At 42.9% G+C, this 27,860-nt stretch overlaps 1 long non-coding RNA gene across 1 annotated transcript in view; it reads left to right on the forward strand.

Annotated features, from left to right (window-relative positions):
• The window catches only part of LOC134336531 (uncharacterized), an 82,699-nt gene that overhangs the window by 34,606 nt on the left and 20,233 nt on the right, over positions 1–27,860 (forward strand). The window contains exon 2 of the long non-coding RNA XR_010015818.1: positions 893–1,055. This is a non-coding gene — a long non-coding RNA (uncharacterized LOC134336531). The remainder of the gene's footprint in view (positions 1–892; positions 1,056–27,860) is intronic.

Genomic DNA, 27,860 nt, shown 5'->3' on the forward strand with positions numbered 1-27,860 from the left:
CAGAGTGGTGAAGACTTAATAAACCCGAAGACTGCAATTGGTGAAGTATTTCAGAATGGTTATACTTTTTTGAGCAATAATAGTAAGACAGGATATTCCTTGGAAAGTAGAAGCTTAAATACATTGAGAAGCTGCATGATCTGTTGGTGGATGGCCGAAGGGAGGTGGGTGGTTGAGCAGAGAATTGGTGAAGATTAGGGAAGGCTCAGAGGCTTTTGGTGCTATGAATTGTACGGCCACAGGAAGATGAGAAAATGCACTGTGGTTGATTTTTTTATGAATTGGAAAGCAAAGGAGGGATGTTAATCTTGAAGGTACCTTGGTAAGAAATAGTTAGGATGTGACAAACAGTTGTAGCCTTCATGTTATATAAAAATCGAGATAAAGCCATTGAAAGAGAAATGATGGCAGGATTGAAATGCTATGCCACTCATGAAATTTGAACAAGCTAGAACTCATTAGAAAATAGATCACGCAATGATATGTAGATGCCTTCAGAACAGTGAAAGAATTTGATCTGGTAGATGAATAGAAAGCGTTTCCACTCAGAGTCATTTTCAAAATTATGGCCTCTAAGTAAATCCAATTGAGAATTCAGAAGATGTTACTTAGAGAGTCATGAGAATATATAGTTTATACTAAAGAGAGGATTTGAAGCAAATAACACAGATACACCAAAAATATGCTTCAGTAAACAGCATGAAAGAGAAAGTAATTTTTCTGGCACTATATAAAGTAAATTGGGCTGGGACATAAGCAAAGCGTAAACATGGCTCTCTTTGGCTGTGCTCTATTTTTTGTGATTTCATGTTTCTCCATTTCATTTTCATTTCTGTGATTTTTACAGATTTGCCAAAATGTGAAGTTATACACTGTTTTATTTCTGTTGCAGGTGAAAACAGAATGTAAAGTCAGCAAACAAGAAATTAGTTGGCCTTTGGACTTTGCATTCAAAGTGCATTGTCAGGCAAAATTATCAGAATCACAAACATGAGAAAATCTGCTGGTGCTCGAAACCCAAGGCTACAGAATGCTGGAGGAACTCCACGAGTCAGGTACCATCTATGGAATGGAATAAACAGTCAACGTTTCAGGCCGAGACCCTTCATCAGGACTGGAAAACAAATAAGAAGCCAGAGTAAGAAAGAGGGGGGAAGAAAAGAAGTAGTACGAGCTGGTAGGTGATAGGTGAAACCAGGAGAGGGGGATGGGGGTGAACTAAAGAGCTAGGAAGTTGATTGGTGAAAAAGGGCCAGAGGAGGGGGAGTCTGATAGGAGAAGGTAGGAGACCATGGTAGAAAGGGAAGGAGGAGGAGCACCACAGGGAGGTGATGGTAAGGAACAAAATGAGAGAGGGAAACAGGAATGTGGAATGGTGGTGGTGGGGGGCAATTATTGGAAGCTTGAGAAATCGATGTTCATGCCATCAGGTTGGAGGCTACAAAGATGGAATTTAAGGCATTGCTCCTCTAACCTGAGTGTGGCCTCTTTGCAACCATAGAGGAGGCCATGGATGGAACTGTTGGAATGGGAATGGGAAGCAGAACTAAAATGGGTGGCTACCAGGACATTCCACTTTTTCTGATGGACGGAGTGTAAGTGCTCAGTAAAGTAGTCTCGCAGATATAATAGGAAGTCCAGCCAGGAGCCCCAGATACAGTAGATGACTCCAACAGACTCACAGATGAAGTGTTGCCTCACCTGGAAGGACTGTTTGGGACCTTGAATAGTATTGAGGGAGGAGGTGTAGCAGCAGGTGTGGCTCTTATTCCGCTTTCAAGAATGTACCAGGAGGATGATCAGTGGAGAGGGACGAGTGGACAAGGGAATCAAATTGGGAGCAATCCTTACAGAAAATGGATAGTAGCAAGAGGTAGAGAAAGATGTACTTGATACTGGGATCCTGTTGGAGATGGTAGAAGTTACAAAGAATTATCTGCTGGATCTGGAGGCTAATGGTGTGGTAGCTGAAGACAAGAAGTGGCAGGAAGATAGGGTGAGGACAGGCATGTACAAAATGGAAGAGATGCAGGTAAGGGCAGCATTGATGGTGGAGGTTGGAAAGTCCCTTTCTTTGAAGAAGGAGGGCATCTCATTAGTTCTGGAATGAAAAGCCTCCTCCTGAGAGTAGATACCGTGGAGACAGAGGAATTAAGAGATGGGGATGGGATTTTTACAAGTGACAGGGTGTGAAGCTGAATAGTCCAGGTAGCTATGAGAATCAGTGGATTTATAAAAGATATTGTTGGATAGACTGTCTCCAGAGATGAAGGCAGAGAGATCAAAAAAGGTGAGGGAGGTGTCAGAAATGGACCAAGAAAATTTGAGGACAGGTGGAAGTTGGAAGCAAAGTTGATGAAGTTGACAAGCTCAGCATAAGTGCTGGGAGCAGCACCAATGCAGTCATTGATGTAGGAACAGGTTTGGTACTTGTTCTGCTTGCAAAGATAAGTACCAGGAGAGAAATCAGTGCAGAAGGCTGAGTTACAAGGGAATCGTGTAGGAAGTGATCCCTGCAGAAAGTCGATAGTGGGTGAGGGAAAGGTGTGTTTGATGGTGGGATCCCTTGGAGATGGCAGAAGTTACAGAGAATTGGGGAATTAGGAAGAGTTGGGGAGTGGTACCGGTGCAGACGTGGAAGATGGATTGTTCCATGTAGCCGACAAAAATGGAAGCAAAAGAAAAAATTATGGAGAGTTAGGACCTGTTCCACCAGATGGAGGAGAATAGTGCTGGAGTGGAACTGGTTGGGTCCGTTGAGAAAGAAGCAGAAAGCTGAAAGGCCCTCCTGATGGGGGAGGGAGGTGTATAGGGACTGGACATCCACAGTGAAAATGAGATGATCATGGCCAATTAACTTGGAGTTATTGGAAGGATCAAGAGCATGTGAAAAGTGTCATGGATGTAGGCATGAAGGGACTCAATCAGGGGGATAATCTTATCAGAATGATGGATCTAAGATAGTTCTATTGTCAAGTATGATGCAGTGATTGGAGATCTGCTTTACAATTTACTGAGATTTTTCACTTGTGTTGAATCCAGGTTTGATAAGTGATTAGCAATGGCCATCTCTTTTAATGGTTTCCTCACCATGATAGTTACTTGTCAGTTAAAACTAGCCTTGTATACAATTCTATTGTAACGTCTTTCTCTCAGTAAATTGAATCATTTAGTGGGAATGTCTTCCAACAAAATAACAATTATCAAGGAAAAGGTGACATAGAATCAGATAAATTTGACTTTAATAGAATAGATCTGGATACTTCAGAACAGTATTAAGAAAACAAGTAAATTGGAGAATTATTGAAAACTAAGACAAAGACACAAACTAGTCAATTAGCAGGTTGCCTTTGTTTGTGACTGCATGTGTTCATCTTTTGTTTCTATCAGTGGAGCTAAAATTACTTTAAGTGTGGGTGGAAAACACCAAATTTTCCTTTTCATTTGTTTCAAAAGAAAAGAAAATTGTTAAGGCTGTGTAGCGGGCAGTCACTGTCCACCTGGCAGTTCTCTACCCACACTCAAAGTGAACATTATCCTAGGTCTAGATCTTTTGACTTCACCTCATACAAATTCCAAGGGGTCTATTAAGTGTATCACAACTTGCATGAGCTTTCAAAGTTTCATGTGTGAACTTTTATAATTTCTGACAATGGAACTGTGATGTTCTGAAGTCTCCGATATAAATGATACCTTAAAAAAGATTTAGAAAGCATTTCTAATGATGCATTTCAAAGTGATAGATTGCTTATACTAACACTTAGCCAGAAGTTAAACTGTAGTCACCCTACCAGAAAGATACTGTATGGCAGAACTTTACCAGAAAATGTAAAATATAGAGAATGCTGGAATTCCATATAAAAAACAGGAAAGTGCAGGAATTATTCTGCTGAAAGGCTGTTGACCTGATGTATTAACTGTTTCTTTTCTCACAGAAGCTGGCTGACCTGCTGAGTGTTTTCACTATTCTCCCTTTTTATTTCCTTTAACTGGCAGTTCACTTTAAAATTTAAAAAAAATGTTGGCGTTAGTACCCTCCTTTTCAGCCAAAGACAATCTCTACTGTTGCCAATCACAAAGACAGGAACTGGGAAAAAAAAATCATCACACATACATAGGGGAATTCTTCTGCCAATTTGTGTGCCAGTTTTTTTTCAAGGAAGAGGTGTATCTGAATAACGCAGCTTTTGCCAACTTAGTTCAACCAATCACCTCTGAACATTTACATTTTGATTCAATTCTTGTTGTACAATATCTGAACTTTAATTCAATACTGATAGCACATTATGGTTCAAAGGCCCCTCATTTCCTCCTTCTGTTGGCATTCTTTTCGGTAATGAACTTCTGCAGGAAAATTCTTTTTGCTTCATTAATGGGTCAACAAGATCAGCAAGAATCATAAGTAGTTACAGTACAGACCTGCTAAACCTATGTAAGGGCAATGCAGCTAATTCCACAAACCTGCTTCCTCTGAAGCCCTATACGTTCTTTCCATTCAGGAACATAGCCAGCCTCCCTTCAATGCCACAACTGAATCTGCCTCCACTACCACACTGTAGTGTACCACAATGTGTTGAATCATATGCTGCTTGAGAAGGTTTTTGCTTGTTGGTTATTTTGCAGATCACCCCCCTTTCAAGCTTACAAAACACTATATTTTCACCAAAGGGAACAGTTTATCTATTCTACCTATACATTTTATAATTTAAAATATCTCTATCCGATCCTATTGCAAATTCTTCTATTCAAAGAAGAATAACCTCCAATCTATCCAGTCTGTTCACATGACCAAAGCCATTTCAATAAATCATTTCCATACTCTCTCTGAAGCATTTGCATCTTTCATAAAAAAATATGTGACCCAGAACTGGAAAAAGCACAGCTGAGTCCAAACCAATGTTTAATAAAATTCATTATGACTTTCTTGTTCATGATTGTTGCATGATTTAATACTGGATGGTGGATACTCACAGATTTAGCATGTTATCTAAAACTTTGATAGACTTCTATAGATGCACAGTGGAGAGTATCCTGACTGGTTTCATCACAGACTAGTGTGCAAATGGCAATGCCCAAGATGGAAAAACCTACAAAAAAGTAGTGGATTCAGCCCCTACCATCACAGGCAGAGCCCTCCACAGCTTTGAGCTCATCCACAAGGAGCACTGCTACAAGAAAGCAGCAACCATCATCAAGGATGTCACCATCCAGGCCATACTCCTTTCTCCATACTGGAGCCTTAGGTCCCACACCACCAGGTTCAGGAACAATTCTTACCCTTCAATTATAAGGCTCCTGAACCAGTCTGGACAATTTCACTCACCTCAACTGTGAAATGACTCCATAACCTATGGACTCAATTTCAAGGGCTCCTCAACTCATGTTCTCTGCCTTATGTATTTACAATACTGTGCAAAAGTCTTAGGCACATACATATGGCTAGGGAATTGTATTCGCCAATGTGGAGCAGAAAGTGAACTTGTACATCTGGCGGGAGCAAGGGATGTTGTGAATGCAGAGGGTGGAGCACTGTATGAGGATTGTGGGACGGGGAGTGCTGGGGCGGTGGGGCGGGGGGGCGGGGTGAAATGGCACAGGTGCAGACACACCCAGCCCTGAGACGCCAGGCAAGATTATTTGATTCCAAACAAATAGTTTATTGATCATTACAGAATGTCCCTCTGTTTCTTCCTGCTCTCTTCCTTCTCCCTGCCCCTTTCCCATTTTCAGTCCTCATTAGAGACCCATAATAGAATCGGGTTTATCATCACTCACAGATGTAATGAAATATGATTTTTGCAGCAGCAGCAATACATAAAATTACTACAGTACTGTTCAAAAGTCTTAGGCACCCTACCTATATATATATGCCTAAGACTTTTGCACAGTATTGTTTTGATTTATTTATGTTTGTTTTTTAGTATTTCCACTATTTGTCTTCTTTTAGACCATAAGACCACCTAAGACAAAGGAGCAGAAGTCGGTCATTCAGCCCATCGAGTCTGTTCCACCATTTTATCATGAGCTGATCCATTATCCCATTTAGTCCCACTCCCCCGCCTTCTCACCATAACCTTTGATGCGCTGGCTACTCAGATACCTATCAATCTCTGCCTTAAATACACCCAATGACTTGGCCTCCATTGCTACTCGTGGCAACAAATTCCATAGATTCACCACCCTCTGACTAAAAAAATTTCTTCGCATTTCTGTTCTGAAGGCGCCCTTCAATCCTTAAGTCATGCCCTCTCGTACTAGACTCCCCCATCATGGGAAACAACTTTGCCACATCCACTCTGTCCATGTCTTTCAACATTCGAAATGTTTCTATGAGGTCTCCCTTCATCCTTCTAAATTCCAAAGAATACAGTCCAAGAGTGGACAAACGTTCCTCATATGTTAACCCTCTCATTCCCGGAATCATTCCAGTGAACCTTCTCTGTACCCTCTCCAACGTCAGCACATCCTTTCTTAAATAAGGAGATCAAAACTGCCTACAGTACTCCAAGTGAGGTCTCACCAGTGCCTCAAAGGGCCTCAAAAACACATCCCTGCTCCTATACTCTATTCCTCTAGAAATGAATGCCAACATTGCATTCGCCTTCTTCACTATCGACTCAATCTGGAGGTTAAACTTAAAGGTATCCTGTACGAGGACTCCCAAGTCCCGTTGCATCTCAGAACTTTGAATTCTTTCCCCATTTAAAAAATAATCTGCCTGTTTATTTCTTCTGCCAGAGTGCATAACCATACACTTTCCAACATTGTATTTCATTTGCCACTTCTTTGCCCATTCTTCCAATCTATCCAAGTCTCTCTGCAGACTCTCCCTTTCCTCAGCACTACCAGCCCCTCCACCTATCTTCGTATCATCAGCAAACTTAGCCACAAAGCCATCTATTCCATAATCCAAATTGTTGATGTACAATGTGAAAAGAAGCGGCCCCAACACGGACCCCTGTGGAACACCACTGGTAACCGGCAGCCAACCAGAATAGGATCTCTTTATTCCCACTCTCTGTTTCCTGCCAATCAGCCAACGCTCTATCCACATATGTAACTTTCCCATAATTCCATGGGCTCTTATCTTGTTAAGTAGCCTCATGTGTGGCACCTTGTCAAAGGCCTTCTGAAAATCCAAATATACAACATCCACTGCATCTCCCTTGTATAGCCTACTGGCAATTTCCTCAAAAAATTGTAATAGGTTTGTCAGGCAGGATTTTCCTTTAAGGAATCCATGCTGAGTTCTGCTGATCTTGTCATATGCCTCCAGGGATTCTGTAACCTCAACCTTGACAATCAACTCCAACAACTTCCCAACCATCGATGTCAAGCTAACAGGTCGATAATTTCCTTTTTGCTTCCTTGCCCCCTTCTTAAATAGTGGAGTGACATTTGCAATCTTCCAGTCCTCCGGAACCATGCCAGAATCTATCAACTTTTGAAAGAGCATCGCTGATGCCTCCGCAATCTCCACAGCTACTTCCTTCAGAACACGAGGGTGCATTCCATCTGGTCCGGGAGATTTATCTACCTTTAGACTATTCAGCTTCCTGAGTACTTTCTCTGTCATAATTATGACTGCGCAAACTTCTCTTCCCTGCCACCCTTGAGTGTCCAGTATACTGCTGATGTCTTCCTCAGAGAAGACTGATGCAAAATAATCGTTCAATTCCTCTGCCATCTCCTTATCTCCCATTACAATTTCTCCAGCATCATTTTCTATCGGTCCTATATCTACTCTCACCTGTCTTTTACTCTTTATATACTTGAAAAAGCTTTTAGTATCCTCTTTGATGTTATTTGCTAGCTTCCTTTCATAGTTCAAACAACAGGAATTCTGCAGATGCTGGAAATTCAAGCAACACACATCAAAGTTGCTGGTGAACGCAGCAGGCCAGGCAGCATCTGTAGGAAGAGGTGCAGTCGACGTCTCAGGCCGAGACCCTTCATCAGGACTAACTGAAGGAAGAGTGAGTAAGGGATTTGAAAGTTGGAGGGGGAGGGTGAGATCCAAAATGATAGGAGAAGACAGGAGGGGGAGGGATAGAGCCAAGAGCTGGACAGGTGATAGGCAAAAGGGGATACGAGAGGATCATGGGGCAGGAGGTCCGGAAAGAAAGACAGGGGGGGCGGGGGGACCCAAAGGATGGGCAAGAGGTATATTCAGAGGGACAGAGGGAGAAAAAGGAGAGTGAGAGAAAGAATGTGTGCATAAAAATAAGTAACAGATGGGGTACGAGGGGGAGGTGGGGCCTTAGCGGAAGTTAGAGAAGTCGATGTTCATGCCATCAGGTTGGAGGCTACCCAGACGGAATATAAGGTGTTGTTCCTCCAACCTGAGTGTGGCTTCATCTTTACAGTAGAGGATGCCGTGGATAGACATGTCAGAATGGAAATGGGATGTGGAATTAAAATGTGTGGCCACTGGGAGATCCTGCTTTCTCTGGCGGACAGAGCGTCAATGTTCAGCAAAGCGGTCTCCCAGTCTGCGTCGGGTCTCGTCAATATATAAAAGGCCACATCGGGAGCACCGGACGCAGTATATCACCCCAGTCGACTCACAGGTGAAGTGTTGCCTCACCTGGAAGGACTGTTTGGGGCCCTGAATGGTGGTAAGGGAGGAAGTGTAAGGGCATGTGTAGCACTTGTTCCGCTTACACGGATAAGTGCCAGGAGGGAGATCAGTGGGGAGGGATGGAGGGGACAAATGGACAAGGGAGTTGCGTAGGGAGCAATCCCTGCGGAATGCAGGGGGGGGGAGGGAAAGATGTGCTTAGTGGTGGGATCCCGTTGGAGGTGGCGGAAGTTATGGAGAATAATATGTTGGACCCGGAGGCTGGTGGGGTGGTAGGTGAGGACCAGGGGAACCCTATTCTTAGTGGGGTTGCGGGAGGATGGAGTGAGAGCAGATGTATGTGAAATGAGGGAGATACGTTTAAGAGCAGAGTTGATAGTGGAGGAAGGGAAGCCCCTTTCTTTAAAAAAGGAAGACATCTCCCACGTCCTAGAATGAAAAGCCTCATCCTGAGAGCAGATGCGGCGGAGACGGAGGAATTGCGAGAAGGGGATGGCGTTTTTGCAAGAGACAGGGTGAGAAGAGGAATAGTCCAGATAGCTGTGAGAGTCAGTAGGCTTATAGTAGACATCAGCGGATAAGCTGTCTCCAGAGACAGAGACAGAAAGATCTAGAAAGGGGAGGGAGGTGTCGGAAATGGACCAGGTAAACTTGAGGGCAGGGTGAAAGTTGGAGGCAAAGTTAATAAAGTCAACGAGTTCTGCATGCGTGCAGGAAGCAGCGCCAATGCAGTCGTCGATGTAGCGAAGGAAAAGTGGGGGACAGATACCAGAATAGGCACGGAATATAGATTGTTCCACAAACCCAACAAAAAGGCAGGCATAGCTAGGACCCATATGGGTGCCCATAGCTACACCTTTAGTTTGGAGGAAGTGGGAGGAGCCAAAGGAGAAATTATTAAGAGCAAGGACTAATTCCGCTAGACGGAGCAGAGTGGTGGTAGAGGGGAACTGATTAGGTCTGGAATCCAAAAAGAAGCGTAGAGCTTTGAGACCTTCCTGATGGGGGATGGAAGTATATAAGGACTGGACATCCATGGTGAAAATAAAGTGGTGGGGGCCAGGGAACTTAAAATCATCGAAAAGTTTAAGAGCGTGAGAAGTGTCACGAACATAGGTCGGAAGGGATTGAACAAGGGGTGATAAAACCGTGTCGAGGTATGCAGAAACGAGTTCGGTGGGGCAGGAGCAAGCTGAGACAATAGGTCGGCCAGGACAGGCAGGTTTGTGGATCTTGGGTAGGAGGTAGAAACGGGAAGTGCGAGGTGTGGGAACTATAAAGTTGGTAGCAGTGGATGGGAGATCCCCTGAGTGGATAAAGTCAGTGATGGTGTGGGAGACAATGGCCTGGTGCTCCTTAGTGGGGTCACAATCAAGGGGTAAATAAGAGGAGGTATCCGCGAGTTGTCGCTGTGCCTCGGCAAGGTAGAGGTCAATACGCCAGACTACAACAGCACCCCCCTTATCGGCGGGTTTAATAATAAGGTTAGGATTAGTGCAGAGGGAGTGGAGAGCAGAGCGTTCTGAAGGAGTGAGGTTGGAATGGGGACAAGGTGCGGTGAAGTCGAGACGGTTGATGTCCCGTCGGCAGTTAGCGATAAAGAGATCCAGAGCAGGCAGAAGACCAGAGCGGGGTGTCCATGAAGAGGAGGAGGGTTGAAGATGGGAGAAGGAGTCATCGGTGGGGGTGGAAGAGTCCTTGCCGAAGAAGTAAGCTCGGAGACGGAGATGGCGGAAGAAAAGTTCCGCATCATGGCGAACACGGAACTCGCTGAGGTGTGGGCGAAGGGGGACAAACGTGAGGCCCTTACTGAGAACAGAGCGTTCTGCCTTCGACAGTTGAAGGTCGGAGGGGATGGTAAAGACCCGGCACGGATGAGAGCTGGGATCAGAGGGGGTACAGGGGAGGCTGGGGGTGTCAATGGAGAGGGGAGGGTTGGGTTGAGAGGAAGATGGAGCCTCTGAGGGCCCAGGAGTTGACGGTGGGATCTGAGGAAGACGGGGCTGCGGAGTGGTGGTGGGTCCTCTCGTATCCCCTTTTTCCTATCACTTGTCCAGCTCTTGGTTCTATCCCTCCCCCTCCTGTCTTCTCCTATCATTTTGGATCTCCCCCTCCCCCTCCAACTTTCAAATCCCTTACTCACTCTTCCTTCAGTTAGTCCTGACGAAGGGTCTCGGTCTGAAACGTCGACTGCACCTCTTCCTACAGATGCTGCCTGGCCTGCTGCGTTCACCAGCAACTTTGATGTGTGTTCCTTTCATAGTTAATCTTTTCCCTCTTAATGACCTTCTTAGTTTCCTTTTGTAAGGTTTTAAAAACTTCCCAATCCTCTGTCTTCCCACTAATTTTTGCTTCCTTGTATGCCCTCTCCTTTGCTTTAACTTTGGCTTTGACCTCTTTTGTCAATCACGGTTGTATCCTTTTTCCATTCGAAAATTTCTTCTTTTTTGGAATATACCTGTCTTGCACCTTCCTCACTTCTCGCATAAACTCCAGCCACTGCTGCTCTGCCGTCTTTCCTGCCAGTGTCCCTTTCCAGTCAACTTTGGCCGGTTCCTCTCTCATGCCACTGTAATTTCCTTTACTCCACTGAAATACCGACACATCAGATTTCGGCTTCTCTTTTTCAAACTTCACAGTGAACTCAATCGTGTTATGATCACTGCCTCCTAAGGGTTCCTTAAACTAATCTCTCTAATCACCTCTGGTTCATTACACAATACCCAATCCAGTACAGCCGATCCCCTAGTGGTCTCAACAACAAGCTGTTCTAAAAAGCCATCTCGCACACATTCTACAAATTCTCTCTCTTGAGATCCAGTGCCGACCTGATTTTCCCAATCCACTTGCATGTTAAAATCCCCCACAATTATCATAACACTGCTTGTCTGACAAGCCTTTTCTATTTCCTGTTGTAATTTGTAGTCCACATCACTGCAGCTGTTTGGAGGCCTATAAGTAACTGCCTTCAGGGGCCTTTTACCCCTGCGGTTTCCTAGCTCAACCTATAAAGATTCTGCACCTTCCGATCCCATATTACCTCTTTCTAATGATTTAATATCATTTCTTACCAATAAAGCCACGCCTCCCCCTCTGCCTACCTTCCTATCCTTCCCATACACCGTGTATCCTTGGACATTCCGCTCCCAGAGACATGCATCCTTTAGCCACGTCTCGGTGATGGCCACAATATCATACCTGCCAATCTGTAGCTGTACAACAGGATCATCCAACTTATTCCTTATGCTGTGTGCATTTAAGTATAACACCTTAAGACCAGTATTTGATACTTTTCGCTTTGATTTCACTGCAACTTTATTGCACTGCAACTCATCCCAATGGCTACAAATTTGCCCCATCACCTGCCTGTCTTACCTGACATCTTTACTGCTCACTATCTTAGATTTATTTCTGTTTTCCCCTTCCTCCGCTCTGTCATTCCGGTTCCCATCCCCCTGCCAAATGAGTTTAAACCCTCCCTAACAGCTCTATTAAACTTTCCCGCCAGGATATTGGTCCCCTTCGGGTTCAGGTGTAACCTGTCCTTTTTGAACAGGCCATACTTCCCCCAGAAGAGATCCCAATTATCCAAGAATTTGAAGCCCTGCCCCCACACCAGTCTCTCAGCCACACATTCATCTGCCTGATCCTACCATTCTTGCCCTCGCTAGCACGTGGCACAGTTAGCAATCCCGAGATTACTACCCTGGAGGTTCTGCTTCTCAGCTTCCTTCCTAACTCCTGGAAATCTCTCTTCAGGACCTCCTCCTTTGTTCTATCTATGTCATTGGTACCAACATGTACCAAGACAACAGGCTGCTCACCCTCCCCCTTCAGAATATTCAGGACCCGATCCGAGACATCCTGTACCCTGGCACCTGGGAGGCAACACACCATGTGGGTATCACAGAATCTCCTGTCCGTTCCCCTGACTATGGAATCCCCTATGACTACCGCATTCCTCTTCTCCCTCCTTCTCTCCTGCATGACAGCGCCAGGCTCAGTGCCAGAGACCCGGTCACCGTGGGCGTCCCCTGTCGGGTCATCCCCCTCAACAGCATCTAGAACAAGATATCTGTTGCTGAGGGGGACGGCCACAGGTGTGCTCTCTGCTATCCGGGCATTTCCCTTCCCTCTCTTGACAGTGACCCAGTTTTCTGACCCCTGTGGCCTAGGGATGACTACCTCTCTGTAGCTCCTGTCTATCACCTCTTCACTTTCCCTGATAAGCAGTAGGTCATCAAGCTGCAGCTCCAGATCTCAAACACGGTCTCTGAGGAGCTGCATCTTTTGCACATCAGTCGCTTATTTTTCTGTGCTTGCGTGTATTTTCATTGATTCTATTGTATTTCTTTGTTCTACTGTAAATGCAAGAAAGAAAAGAAATCTCTGGATAGTAATATTGTGGCATATATGCACTTTGATAAGAAATTTGCTTTGGACTTTTTAAACATGTTGCATTTGATTCCCAGTTTGTCGTGAGTTTGCTAGCTTGACAAAAAAAAGAAAATCAAGATGGCACCAGTGTACATTGTGGGCAACTCTCTGTGGCCTACAGGAAATTGTACCAGTTTTCCTCTTAAATATACTGTTTTTGAACTACTTTCACTGCAACCTGCAGCATGTAAATTTCCTCAGAACAGCGGATGACGAAATTACATCAATGATCATCAGATCTCACGTTCAATGGTTAAATGCGGAGCAGTTAAGCATGGAGGCTTGAAGGGTCAATGCCATGGCCGAAAACAGGGCAGGAGAGGTGGAACTCAAATCATGCTGAATCAGAGAGGGATGAGGCCTCATCCACTTAGCATGGTCATCTTGTTGACGAATATACAGTCACTGGAAAATAAGATTGACAATCTCAGGTCAAGGCTGCTGTATCAGAGTCAGATGAGGTCGATCTCAATTGTCTGTTTCATTGAATCTTCGTTAAATAAGGATACACTAGATGCAGTGATATGACTGGAAGGTTTAACAATTTTTGGAATGGATAGAACCTCAAACTCTGGTAAGGAAAAAGGTGGCAGTGTATGCTTTTTAGTTAATTCTCGTTGGTGCACAGATGTTGGGATTATGTCACCTTCTTGTTCCCCTGACTTAGAACAACCAACAATTAAATGTAGGCCATTCTATTTGCCTCAGGAGTTCTCATCTGTGACTGCAGTTTACATATCACCAATAGCTGATTACAAGCAAGCATTCATGAAACTGCACAATGTTTTCTGTAAACAAGAAACAACTCATCCCAATGCATTTCAAATTATAGTTGGTGACTTTAACCAGCCTGTTTGAAGGAAATCCTGCCCAATTATCACCAGCATGTAACCTGTTGCACCAGAGGTCCCAATACACTAGACCACTGCCACACTACGATAAGGAATGCCTATTGTACCATCCTGATTCTGCAGTTTGGCAAGTTGGATCATTTGGCTGTACTCCTGCTACCTGCATACAAACAGAGCCTAAAGACCAAAGCTCCAGAGATCAAGATAACCAAAAGGTTGTCTTGGGAGGCAGAGGAACGGTTACAGGATTACTTTGAGCCAGTGGGCTGGACCTTGTTCAAGGACGCATCTGAGGACCCAAATGACTACACCAAGGTCATTAAAGACTTTATTAAGGCAGCTGTGGAAGATTGTGTATCCACAAAATTGTTCAGGGTTTTCCCCAATCAGAAGCTCTGGATGAACAATGAAATCCAGAACCTGCTGAGAGCCAGATCAGAGGCATTCAAGTCTGGAGATCAAGGATGCTACAAAAGATTCAAGTATGACCTTCAGAAAGACATGTCTCAGGCAAAGTGGAGATCCTGGACGACACTGGAATCAATGAGGGATGCTCGGCAGCTGTGGCAGGATTTGAATGCCACAACCACCTACAAAGTTAAATTTTGTGACATAGGAGACAGCAGAGCTTCACTTCCAGATGAGCTCCATGTCTTCTATGCTCACTTTGATCACCAGAAAGGGGAGGAACCATCGTGCACCCCCATGTCACCTGATGATCCTTTGGTCTCAGTATCTGAAGATGACTTGCAGGCTGCTTTCAAGGGATTGAATCCAAGGAAAGCATCCTGTCTGGATGCAATACCTGGCTGAATTCTGAAGACTTGGCTGGTATATTCACAGATATCTTCAACCTCTCACTGTGGCAGTGTGTGGTACCCACCTGCTTCAAGCAGGCTTCAATCTTACCAGTGTCCAAGAAGATCATGGTAACCTGTCTCAATAAGTATCACCAACTGACACTTGCATCTACAGTGCTAAAGTGTTTTGAGAGGATGGTGTTGAAGCATATCAGCTCCTGTTTGAGTGGCGACTTGGATCCACTCCAGTTGGTCTGCTGAAGCAACAGGTCTACAACAGATGCTATCTCATTGGCTCTTCACACAGCCCTGGGATATCTGGACAGAGAAGATGCATACAGCAGGATGGTCTTTATCGATTACAGCTCGGAATTTAACGTTACCATCCTTGCAAAACTAATCAGTAAACTCCAAGACTGGGGCCTCAATAGCCCATTGTGCAACTGGATTCTGGATTTCCTCACTTGTAGACCAGAGCCAGTTTGAATTGGCAAAAACATCGCCTCAACAATCTCCATCAGCACAGGAGCACCGCAGAGATGTGTACTTAGCCCCCTGCTTTAGTCGCTTTACACCTATGACTGTGTGGCTAAGTACAGCTTCAACACCATGGTCGAGATTGCTGACCATACAGAGGAAAACCGGAGGTCCATGAGTCAGTAATCATCGGAGGATCAGAGGTGGAGAGGATCAGTAACTTTAAATTAATGGGTGTTACTATCTCAGAGGACCTGTCCTGAATCCATCATATTTGCAAGGAAAACACGACAGTGCCTCTAACTCCTAGGGAGTCTGCGGAGGTTCGGCATGTCATTGAAAACCTTGGCAAACTTCTATAGATGTGTGGTGGAAAGTGTGCTGACTGACTGCATTACAGCCTGGTATGAGAATACCAATACCTTTGAGTGGAAAATCCTACAAAAGGTAGTGGATTTGGCCCAGTACTTCATTGGTAAGACCCTCCCTACCATTCTGCACATCTACATGAAATGTTGCTGTAGAAAAGCAGCATCCATTAACAAATATACTCACCACCTAGGCCATGCTCTTTTCTCACCGCTGCTATCAGTTAGAAAGTACAACAGCCTCAGGACTTCACCTCCATGTTCAAAAGCAGTTACTACCACTCAACTATTAGGGTCTTGAACAAAATGGGAGAACTACACTCATTTAAGAACTTTTCTATCTTGTTATTTACGCTTGTTATTTATTGCTATTTATTAAATATCTGCATTCGTATAGTCTGTTGTAGTTTAAAGTTCCTGTTCACAGATACTGTTCTATAGATTTGCTAAGTATGCCCACAGAAAAAGAATTTCAGGGTTGTATATAGTGACATGTATGTACTCTGATAATAAAGTTTACTTTGAACTTTAAACTTTGAATTTTATGTGTCAAGCTTAAAAAGGTCAAGGTTGCTCAGAATGACTGCAGTGTCTTTAAGACAAGGAAACTCCATTTGCAGAAGCTGTTGAACATGATCTTGGATATAGTGATTGAAGCAGTTAATACTGTCAACATTGGAGAATAGATTGTGAGAATATTTGATGGAATTGGTCAAAAGGATTGTAAAAGAGGACAGAGGCAAGGAGAGAACTTTTATATTTCCCTGCTTCCAACTGCATTGCACCATCTTTCATTGCAATAATTGTAGGATAGACTATCTGTAAATCACTGTATAGCAATATAGCATCATGGAATCAGCCCCGTCCTCTTGCCACTGACATTCAGTTCCACTGCTAAACTGTCATCATATTCTTCTTCTATAGTTCTTTGTGATTGAGAATGGCTTGCTTCCACTCCAGTTATGTGCGTTTTGAAGTGACCGATGGGAGCAATAAAGGAACTGCAGACTATTCTACAGATGGGGCAGTAGAGTTCTGATGAGGCTAGCAGATGGATAGCATAGATTGTTCTCCCCCCTCTGCCACTAAAGTTTAGCTTCTGTGTGATCCAGACTGCATGGATCTGAGGATTTCAATGACATCCTGAAGACTTTTCTTCACTTTGAGTGGTCACGGGCTAGGGATTCTCAATAGTTGGGGCTACAATGGCGTTTGTCTTGAAGAAGGCTTTGAGCACATCCTTAACGCTGTTACTCTGTCTGTATTAGAACTTGGTAAGGAAGGCAAATACAAAATTAGCATTCATTTTGAGAGTACTAGAATTTAAAAACAAGGATGTAATGCTGAGTTATTATAAGGCATTGGTCAGACTGCACTTGGAACATTGTGAGCAGTTTTGGCCACCTTAGATAAGAAAGGATGTGCTGGCATGGCAAGGATCCAGAGGTGGTTCAACAGAAGATGCCAGAAATGGAAGTCTTAACATATGAGAAGGGTGTGATGGCTCTGGGCCTACACTTGCTGGAGTTTAGAAAAATGGGGGGAGGATCTTATTGAAACTTATTAAATATGGAAAGGCCAAGATAAAGTGGACACAGAGAGGATGTTTCCTATACTGGAGAGTCTACAACTAGAGGGCACAGCCTCAATAGAAGAATGTCTCTTTAGGAGAGAGAAGAGGAGGAATTTACATAGCCAGAGGGTGGTGAATCTGTGGAATTCATTGCCACAGATAGCCATTGAGGCCAAGCCATTGGATGTATTTAAAGTGGAGATTGTTGGGTTCTAGCCTTGTAAGGGTATCAAAGGTTACGGGGAGAGGACAGGAGAATGGGGTTGAAAGAGATAATAAATTGGTCAGGACGGAATGGCGGAGCAGACTCAAGTTGCTGGTGGCCTAATTCTATTCCTACGACTTATGGTCTGATGGTCTCATGGAACAGTTTGTTTTTGGAAAGTGGTGCTAAAGTGAACAAAGTGGTCTGCCTAGAAGAGTCAACTGAATGTAAATGGGAGCTTAACACTGGAAACTTTGGTCTGAAAGAGGACGTTGACATTGGTATGTTTATGGTTCTAGTCGACATAAGGATTTTGCAGAAACAGCATTGGTGATATCTTTTCAGTACCTGATGCAAATGGTCTATAACTCAAGCCATATGGAAGGCAGGGAACACTGGTACCAGACTTCTGTGCCAGTTCTGAGATCTTGATCTTCCAAACCATTTTTCTCAATAGGCCGAAGGCTATATTGGCACGTTGAAGTCAAAAGGAATTGCATTGCATCACTGACGTCTACCTTCACTGAGACATGGCTCTCAAGAGGTAATAAGAAGTCCACGTTTCCCAAGGTTTTGGCATGATTCTTTACTGTTAGAGAGGGTGTATTACAGCTCTGGTTAGGTTGGTAGAGGGCTGCTGTCATGCAGATGTTGAATGAAAGACACATCCCCCTTATGTTTAATTGAGTAAATTGATTATGACTTGGAGATTAACTGTTATGTACGTGAGGTAAAGAGGAGAAATGAGAAAGCAAGAACCAGAACTCTCATAGGAGGAAAGGACTTTGGTTTTCCAGGATTACTAGATGTCAAAACCAGAGAATTCATGGGAGATGACCAGAAGCTGGAAAGAAGATATGGGTCTTGAGAACTTAAACAAAAGAGTGGCAGTTGAAGAAGTCTAGAAATGGAAGCCTGAGTGGCTGAAGGTTCAGTTAACTAATGACGAGGTGAATAACTTGCACGGATCCGCTGACTGTGAGGGATATAAGAGCCTTGTTTCTTCAATGCAAGATACAACTTTGATGGAAGGTAACAATATGATACAACTTAAAGATAACAATGAGGATTTAAAATACTATTTTATCAGAGTTTAGGGATTCAGTTTGGAATGAAGGGCATTACTGCAGAGCAGCAAGTATAATATGGACAAAAAGGCAAATTTAGGCCTGGATGAATATTCTGTTTTGATTAATTGTTGCATGCTCCCCATTTCAATCACGAATCAGGAAAATGGAAAAAAGGAATGGTTTTCTGCGACAACTGGCTCAACGTAATTTTACTACCTCTTTGACTTATGATTCAACTATTGGAAACACTGAGGATGGGGATTTCTCTCCTGAAAAGGTAGTACATTATGCCTTGAAAACTGAATGGTACATTTTGTGTGCCTGAACATGTACGGATTAGACCTTTCATTTTATTGTATATTGTGGGTGCACAAGTGCAGAGTTTCCGTTGGGTTAGGTCATTTGCTCCACATACCTTCAGGGTAGATCATCTGCCTCATTATTCTTACAGAGTTTAAGATGCTGTGAGGAACAGACCAAAATGAGGAGCCCAAACGTGTGGATAATTTGAAAATATAATTGAAAAGATTTTAAAACTAAAAAAAAATCAATAGCACATTATGAACTGCAACATTCATGTTCATTTTGTAGTTTAATATGAAGACACAAGCAGATTGGGGATTTTGGGACAATCTGCGTGGACTAATTATTAGATCATAAAGAGGGCAAAATTTAAATTCATTTTGATCACAATATATATAGCCCCTTGGAGGTTTTCTAAAGAAAATTAACATTTAAATGATTTTCTATATACATTTGGAGCCTAGCAGTAAAAGCATTAATGAAATAGTGTTGATTTTGAAAGAGAAAGAAACTTGTGCCTGTTAAACCAAAATGCTCAGAATTTGCAGCAGTTGGAGTAACCTGAAGAAGCATTGTTTTTTATTAACCCGTATTTATTTTGGTTGGCTATCCATAATTTCTATTTAAATTTTGAAATAGTAATCTTTTCAATGTTTAAGCATTCTTAATTTTGTATACTTCCAGCTTGTCTTTTTATTTCATTGTCTTCCTCTATCGCATTTTCACCCACTCTGGAAAAGCACCAAGAATTAAGACTGTGTAGTCTCAATTTATTCTGGGCCTTCATTTATTGGTTGCGTGTTGCCTTAGAGTTGATTGCATTGAAAGCTATAATGAAGAACTGTGTACTTTTTTATGTCAGCTCCTCAATTTTTAATTAAATCATGATGTCGTTTTAAACTTCAAACTTTTCAATGCTGGTAAAGGTGTATTAGACAAGTAATGTTTGGTTAGCCAAAGAAAAATAGCATGAGGACTCCCTGTTGCAATTGTCTATTTTGTACAATAGTCCAGGGTTTGCAAGTTTAACATGGTTCACTTCTGCTCTGGGATCAGGACATGCGTGCATCATTAATATTGTAAGACAATTACATGCATTTGCATTCATAATCTCATGCTGTATTCTTTCCTGGATGTTAATAGGGATGGAGGACATGCCCCTACAGGCTCCCACTTATTGCATGTTCTTCCTTTCAATTGTTTCACCATCAAGCCATGTACATAAATAATAGGATATTTCTGGATTTTTTTCGGGGGCTCAGAGGTTTGTTAGGATTTGCATAAAGGTGCCCAGATTAGGGTTGGTCAGTCAAGTGGTGTGTTGTGTTAGTCAAAGTTGTTTAAAAGGGAACTATCACAAACTGATGCTGGGATACGTTGAAGCTTATGATATAGTGATGGTTGTCATGTCACAGATGGAGTTACAACAGTGAAGGGCCTGAGAAAGACATGCCCTAGACTAGGCAGCACCTACTATTACGAGGAGGTGAACAGGAGTGAGATAGATCAGCTGGCTGAGTGGTGTTGCAACAACAACCTTGTACTCATAATCAGATCAACAGACCAAGGAATTCATTGTGAAATCTGGAAAGGGTAAATTGGGAGAACAACCATCAGTCCTCACTCAGGGGTTGAGCGAGGCTCAGCAGGTTTATATTCCCAGCATCACCATTTCAGGGAATCTATCCTCAACACATTTATTCCAACACATTGATGCAATTATGAAGAAGATATACCAGTGACTCTAGTTCATCAGGAGTTTGAGGAGATTTGGTCTGTCACCAGAGTCTTTCAAATTTCTATAGATATAGAGGGGAGAGCATTCGGACTGGTTGTGTCACAGTCTGTAATGGAACCTCCAGTGCAGAAGATCACCAATGGCAGCAGAGGGTTGTAGAGTAAGCCCGCTCGATCATGGGCACAAGCCTCTCCATATCTTCAAGATGCAGTTCCTCAAGAAGGTAGCATCAATCATTAAGGACCTTCACCATCCAGAATATGCCCTTTTGCTTTACTACCGTCAGGGAAGAGTACAGGAGCCTAAAAGCCCACTTTCAATGATTCTGAAACAGCTTCTTCACCTATACCATCAGATTTCTGAACTCTCCATGAATCCATTCAATTTATAGTAATTCTATCTTCTTGCACTGTACTGCTGTCACAAAACAACAAATTTCATATCATATAAGACAAAGATAACAAATTTGATACCAATTCTGATTTTCTTCTGGAATTTTTGAAAAAGACCTCACATTTATGAGAAAGTAATTCCTGTCTAAGGGATCTGTGCCATTTGCAAGTCACATATGCAATTGATTTTCTCAGAAGTGACATCTGAACTTGATAAGAACACCATTGTGCTTAATAAGGAACCCCGCACATCAAAGGCTAGCAATTTTGTGTGCTACGCTGAAAATACATTTAGCAAGATGTTTTGGAATCAATTTGTTGATAAAATTTTATTGACTAGTGTGCAGACACAAATGACCATGAAAATAGGGGCTGCTGGGAATGTATAGGTTATTGTTTGAAAAGGCATGCATGACTAACACTTGCGTGAATTTTTGGAAGTTAAGATGCGGGTCAGATAGCATCTATGCATAGGGATAAACAGTCAATATTTCAGGCCGAGGCCCTTCATCAGGACTGGAGATCTTCTCTTTAAAAAACAGTTTAAAGTCATTTCCCATGTTTTGTGAAGTGCCTGTTCACACAGGATATGCTCTATTCTTCCAGGATAGAATTTTTTTCAGGTATGTTCATCTTCTCTCTTGATATAGTCTTTGATTATTTCCAAGTAGCAGTCCATCATCGTCATTTCTTCATTCTGTTGTTGTAATGTGCTCTATGGCTCCTTAGACTTCTTTCTAATCTCCTCTCCTGATCTTTTACTTACAATTCTCCAGGGATTCAACAGTGAATAGGAGAGAGAACCACCAATGGCATATTGTAGATGCCCCAAAAATCATCATTGCATGAAGAGTGTGCATGACTGTATAATGAGTAGGCAGCTGTCGATCCCAGGGGATCATGGGTTTGCACCACTGGTGGACTGTGTCCACTCCAGGATGCAAGCCTGGCTGGAAGATTTGAAGAACTAGCTGTTGCCCATGCAGCGGGTTCCCCCTCTCCACTTCACTGAAGTAGTCCAAGGGAAGGGAAGGCAACGATATAGCTTGGCACCAGTTTCTTCACAGAGGTTGCCAGAGTGAAGTTGTCAACAATATCAAACTGCCTATGGATCCCGGCCTCTGATTTCTTCCTTGGGATTTACTCCCGAAACCTTTCCCATGAGTGGGTATGGCCACAAGGCAGCAAAGGTTTAAAGTCAGAGTTTTCCTTCTCTTAGGTGGGCTGCCGCCCAAGGCTGACAAGCTCCACCTCCCCACCTGTATATCTGGATGTAATATGCATATGCTTAAAGTGGCCAGATTCAAATTATTGCCTACGCACTTGCTTCCAGCCCCTCGATCACCTCTCCACACTCTCCCCATGATCTTTTCCTTGGCATCTTTTCACTGACACCCTGGTCTTCTCCCCTTTCCCCTTCACACCTTTTACCACTCTACTTCCAGTTTCATCCTTAATCTGCCAATATCTTCCCCACCCACACTCTTCTCCCCAAGTGTCTCCAGTCTTTTCCCTCCTTATTTTGATCTTCTCCTCTTATCTTTCCCTTATCCTAGAGATCTTCAAATCCCCACATTCTTTCCACAATCATCTCCCTTCTACACATCCTCCCCTGACATGATCCATTCACAAATCTGCTGATCTTTTGCAACAAAACAAAAAGTACTGGAGGATCTGAACATTTCAAGCAGAATCTCTGGGGGAAATGGAATTGTTGACAATTGGGCTGAAGGTATCATGAACAGTGAGTCCTAATGTGGGTCTCAACCAAATTGTTGATGAATCCATTCTCCCCAACAAATGCTGCTGAACCCAATGAGTTCCTCCAGTTGTTGGTGTTTTGCTGCAGATCCCTGTGTCGTTGCTGATTAACCAAACTCAGAGCACACACACATTTACTCCCCAGTCACACTTTATTTTACTTGTGCACAAGGAGAACAGCATGGCCCCTGTCACCTACACTGATCTGAGGACAAGACCGAAAAGTGCTACTTTTATACAGAATTGGCTTATCAGTTATAGACATTTGAAAAATTCTATGTTTGAATTTGAGGTCAATCACCATTCGTATAGAGTTGTTAAAAGTCAATTGAAACTACAGGCGGACAACAGATGATACCTTGAAGTTAGTAAAGGAATTGCCCCTTAGTTGTTGGGTGTGTTTCACTTCCTTCTGTCTGTCTCTGGCACCCCCTACTAGGTGAAGGGGAGCTATGTTCTTCAAATATCTTTCAAGAAAAGATCTCACTTCAGAGGCCCCACTTGTCTGGGTTGAACACACATACTGCTCCAGTCTATCCTTGGCTGGAAAGTTGTTATTAACCCTTGCCTTACCACAACTCCTACACCAGCATCCATAGTCTCCTGTCCCTTTCTCATGATTTTCTCTATGATTTTCTGTTCCTCAGTCATTTCCAGATTGCCCCTCAGGTTTCTTTCTATTCTGCGACCTTGTGATGTCAGACTCGGAGGCTAACATTAAAGCATCTTTCACATGATGAATCCTCACAAGGCATCAGGTCCTGACAGTATACCTGGTCAAGTACTAAAAATCTGTTCATAATGCCCATCTTCTACCTCTCACTTCTGTGGTCTGAGGCTCCCATCTGCTTCCAGGTGGCATTAATGGTATCATTCTGAAGCATCTACATCCTTTGTAATGAAGGGCTTTGAGAAGTTGGTTATAGCTTGAATCATCTCCTCTCTCAGCCAGGACCTGGACCTGCAAAAATTTGCCTATCATTACAATAAGTCAACAGATGACACTACCTCATTGGCTCTCCACTTTGCTTGAGACTACCTGGACAGTGGAATACAATTGTCAGATTGATGTTTATTGACTGCAGCTCAGCCTTTAACACTTTTTTTCCTTCAAAGCTTATCATCAAATTCCAAGACTTGGGTCTTTGTACTTTTTCAATCTCAGTTTAATGCACTTAAGGTCCAGTTTTCTTGTTGTTTGTAGTACTTGAGCCAAACAAACCAAACATGGCCAATCTTCCCAGCTATGATTATATTCTTATATACCGTATGTAGTCATTGACATATAAAAAAATCTTTTGTATAGATTTGAGAGGGAAGCTTGCAAATCTTACATAGTTTGTCATTTATGCAGGTTAATTAAGCTAAAGTGGTAGGGATACTAAATGCCTTTTGGCGGAGTGGCCAGGCTCTGCATTATTACAGAACAAAATGAGGACAATCAACCTATGAACTCCATGACAACTTCCCATTAGTCCTACTACCTTTCCTTATTTCCCTTTAATCATGCAACATGTTCTGTCACACATTAATCCTCATTTATTCTTTGCGGATTTCGGGATGAAAGGTCCCAAATTCGAATCCAGCCGGCTCCCCTGCACGCTTTCCATCCGTGCTGGGTTACGAGCTGGTGATCTCTTTGGAAACTCAGCCGGCAGAAGGCAATGGCAAACTGCTGCTGTAACTTGCCTTGTACGCGGTTCCCCACTACGTCAGAGAGGCGTGGAGGGAAATTGTCCGCTAACCGGAGAAACTTCGGATGTGACGTACCTTTCCTTTTCCATTCCTTTGCCACTTACCTACACTGAAGGGTATTTTACTGCAGAACAACACTAACCAGATATGGGAGGAAGTGGAAGCACCTGGGGAAAACCTGAGCAATTCTTAATATTAAAATTAAGGGTAGTTTAATGCACTTGTTAGATTTCAAATTGATCACAGAAAAATGCTACATAATTTATAAAATAGTCTAACAAAAATATCCACATAATGATATAAAGCCCTGGTGAAAGTGACCTGTTTTCTGTGAAGCTTGTCCCACACCTCATCCCACATCCAACTCACTTTCTGACTAAATGTTAATAGACACTCTGCTTTATTTCAGTGGTTGACAATTTGCAGATACAGTTGGGTATTTTAAGAGACTCTTAGATAGGTAGATGGAGCTTAGGAAAATAGAGGTCTATGTGGTACAGAATTTCTAGGCAGGTTCTAGAGTAGGTTACATGGTCGGCACAACATTGTGGGCTGAAGGGGCTGTAATGTGCTGCAGATTTCTATGTTTCCCCGTAACTACTTGTGCTTCACTTTTTCAGACCAATTAACAGCACAAAATATATAAATCTAACAGTTGTAATGTAGAATACACCCCCATTGACTTACAGAGGCAAAAATTAAAATAAAAGCACTCAGGCAAAGAAGGAAATATTGGAACTGGTGAAGAACAGCTTGGTCAAAGTGATCATAGTATTAGTCTATAGTATTAGTAATAGTCTACTGGCTTGATATACTACAAATGCAATTGCTGAAAGTAAAGTCATTGTTACAAATTGTTTTGAGCATTTAGAGAGGTATATGTATTTTCCCAGCATGGTCAGAACTTCCTTTTAATTCGTAGGAGTTTTAACCAGCTAAGTTTTATTTTATACCAGGCTTACTTATATTTCTCTCTTGCTTCTCCCCACCCAGCATCTATTTTTTCTTGTTCTATCTCCCTGACAGGTTTCCCTTTGGGTTAATGATTGCTGCTGTTCTATTTACAATTTCTGAATATTTCCTTATAACATAGATGGAGGTCATTCACTCCATTGAGTCTAGAACAATTCTTTAATCCCATTCCTCCATTTATTTTCCTGTTGCCTGTTCTCCTTCAAATGCCCATCTGCTCCTTCCTGACTCTGCAACACCCACCCATACTAGAGTAACATGCAGTAGTCAATTAACCCACCAGCCAGTGCAATTTTAGGAAGTGGGAGGAAACGGAAAAACCCAGAGGGAAATCCACACAATGACAGGGAGTACATGCAGCTCCATATTGCAGAGATTTTAAAAAGATAAATTATCCGTAGTTTTGTTTATGCCTTCTGAAACTGCATCATCGAAAACCCTGAAGCTTGTACTTGTTATCCTGGTTTCAGATTTAAAAGACTTTTTGCTCTAATTTTTCAATTAACATGGACGTTCATTGCACGAGAATGTCCCAAAACATGATAAAATCAATGAGATAATACTTACTTTCATCAGTCAGGGTTTTGGGTGCAAAAGTTGGGAAGTCATATTGCAGCTATATAAACTTAGATTAGATCACGTTTGGAGTATTAGTTTTGATTATCATATTACTGGAATTATATGGAGGCTTTGGAGAGGGTGTAGAAGAGGATGTTGCCTGAATTGGAGAGCTTTAGCTGTAAGGAGAGGTTAAACAGATTTGAATTGTTTTCTTTGGAGCATTGAAGGATGGGGTACAATCCGATGGAAGCGTAGAAAATTATGAGAGATAGATACGTTAGACAATCTGAGTGTTTTTGTCAGAATGGAAATATCAAATACCACAGGGTATAGGTTAAAAGTACAAGGAGAAAAGCTTAAAGAAAATGTGTGAGGCAAATATTTTACACAGAGAGTAGTGGGTGACTGGAATGCTGGAAGGTTGAGAAGGTAATCAGACAGACACATGAAGACGCAGGGAATAGAGGTCTGGACCACGTGCAGGCAGATGGAGCAATCAGATTGGAATTATGATAGGCAGAAGGGCCTTTCCTATGCTGTTCTGTTCAATGTTCTATTTTGAAGTGGTGTACTTGTGTAAGGTAAGAAATGCAGCAGCCAATTTACAATCAGAATCAGAATCAGGTTTAATATCATTGGCATATGTGATGAAAGTTGATGTCTTGTGGTAGCAGGATAGTGCAATGCATAATAAAAACACTATAAATTACAAACTACTCATTGATAGCTGGCAAGAAATAAGCAGTAACACAATTCAGAAATGCTTTCCTTATTGCAGTTTCAAGCATTCAGACCTAGCCGTCTGATTCCTAAATGGACATTGAATCTTTGGACACTACCTCACTTTATTTTAATATACAGTATTTCTGTTTTTGCACATTTTTTAAATCTATTCAATATATGTATACTGTTATTGTTTTACTTGTTTATTTATTATTATTATTTTTCTCTCTGCTAGATTATGTATTGCATTGAACTGCTGTTGCTGTTAACAAATTTCATGTCACATGCTGGTGATAATAAACCTGATTCTGATTCTGAAACAGCTGGGATTGAAAATGAAATGATTTCACGACTTCAACAAGTTAGGATCTACAAAGCAACATCCAAATTCTGGAGGAACCCAGCAGGCCAGGCAGCATCTATGGGAAAGAGTACAGTCGACATTTTGGGCCAAGACCCTTCATCAGGACCGCAGAAAAAAAGATGAGGAGTCAGAGTTAGAAGGTGGGGGGAGGGGAGAAAGAAACACAAAATGATAGGTGAAACTGGGAGGGGGTAGGAGTGAAGTAAAGAGCTGAGAACACACATCAAAGTTGCTGGTGAACGCAGCAGGCCAAGCAGCATCTATAGGAAGAGGCGCAGTCGACGTTTCAGGCCGAGACCCTTCGTCAGGACTAACTGAAGGAAGAGTGAGTAAGGGATTTGAAAGCTGGAGGGGGAGGGGGAGATGCAAAATGATAGGAGAAGACAGGAGGGGGAGGGATAGAGCCGAGAGCTGGACAGGTGATAGGCAAAAGGGGATACGAGAGGATCATGGGACAGGAGGTCCGGGAAGAAAGACGGGGGGGGGGGTGACCCAGAGGATGGGCAAAAGGTATATTCAGAGGGACAGAGGGAGAAAAAGGAGAGTGAGAGAAAGAATGTGTGCATAAAAATGAGTAACAGATGGGGTACGAGGGGGAGATGGGGCCTAGCGGAAGTTAGAGAAGTCAATGTTCATGCCATCAGGTTGGAGGCTACCCAGACGGAATATAAGGTGTTGTTCCTCCAACCTGAGTGTGGCTTCATCTTTACAGTAGAGGAGGCCGTGGATAGACATGTCAGAATGGGAATGGGATGTGGAATTAAAATGTGTGGCCACTGGGAGATCCTGCTTTCTCTGGCGGACAGAGCGTAGATGTTCAGCAAAGCGGTCTCCCAGTCTGCGTCGGGTCTCACCAATATATAAAAGGCCACATCGGGAGCACTGGACGCAGTATATCACCCCAGTCGACTCACAGGTGAAGTGATGCCTCACGTGGAAGGACTGTTTGGGGCCCTGAATGGTGGTAAGGGAGGAAGTGTAAGGGCATG

Source organism: Mobula hypostoma, chromosome 2 (genome assembly GCF_963921235.1).
Source record: "Mobula hypostoma chromosome 2, sMobHyp1.1, whole genome shotgun sequence".
NCBI lineage: Eukaryota > Metazoa > Chordata > Chondrichthyes > Myliobatiformes > Myliobatidae > Mobula > Mobula hypostoma.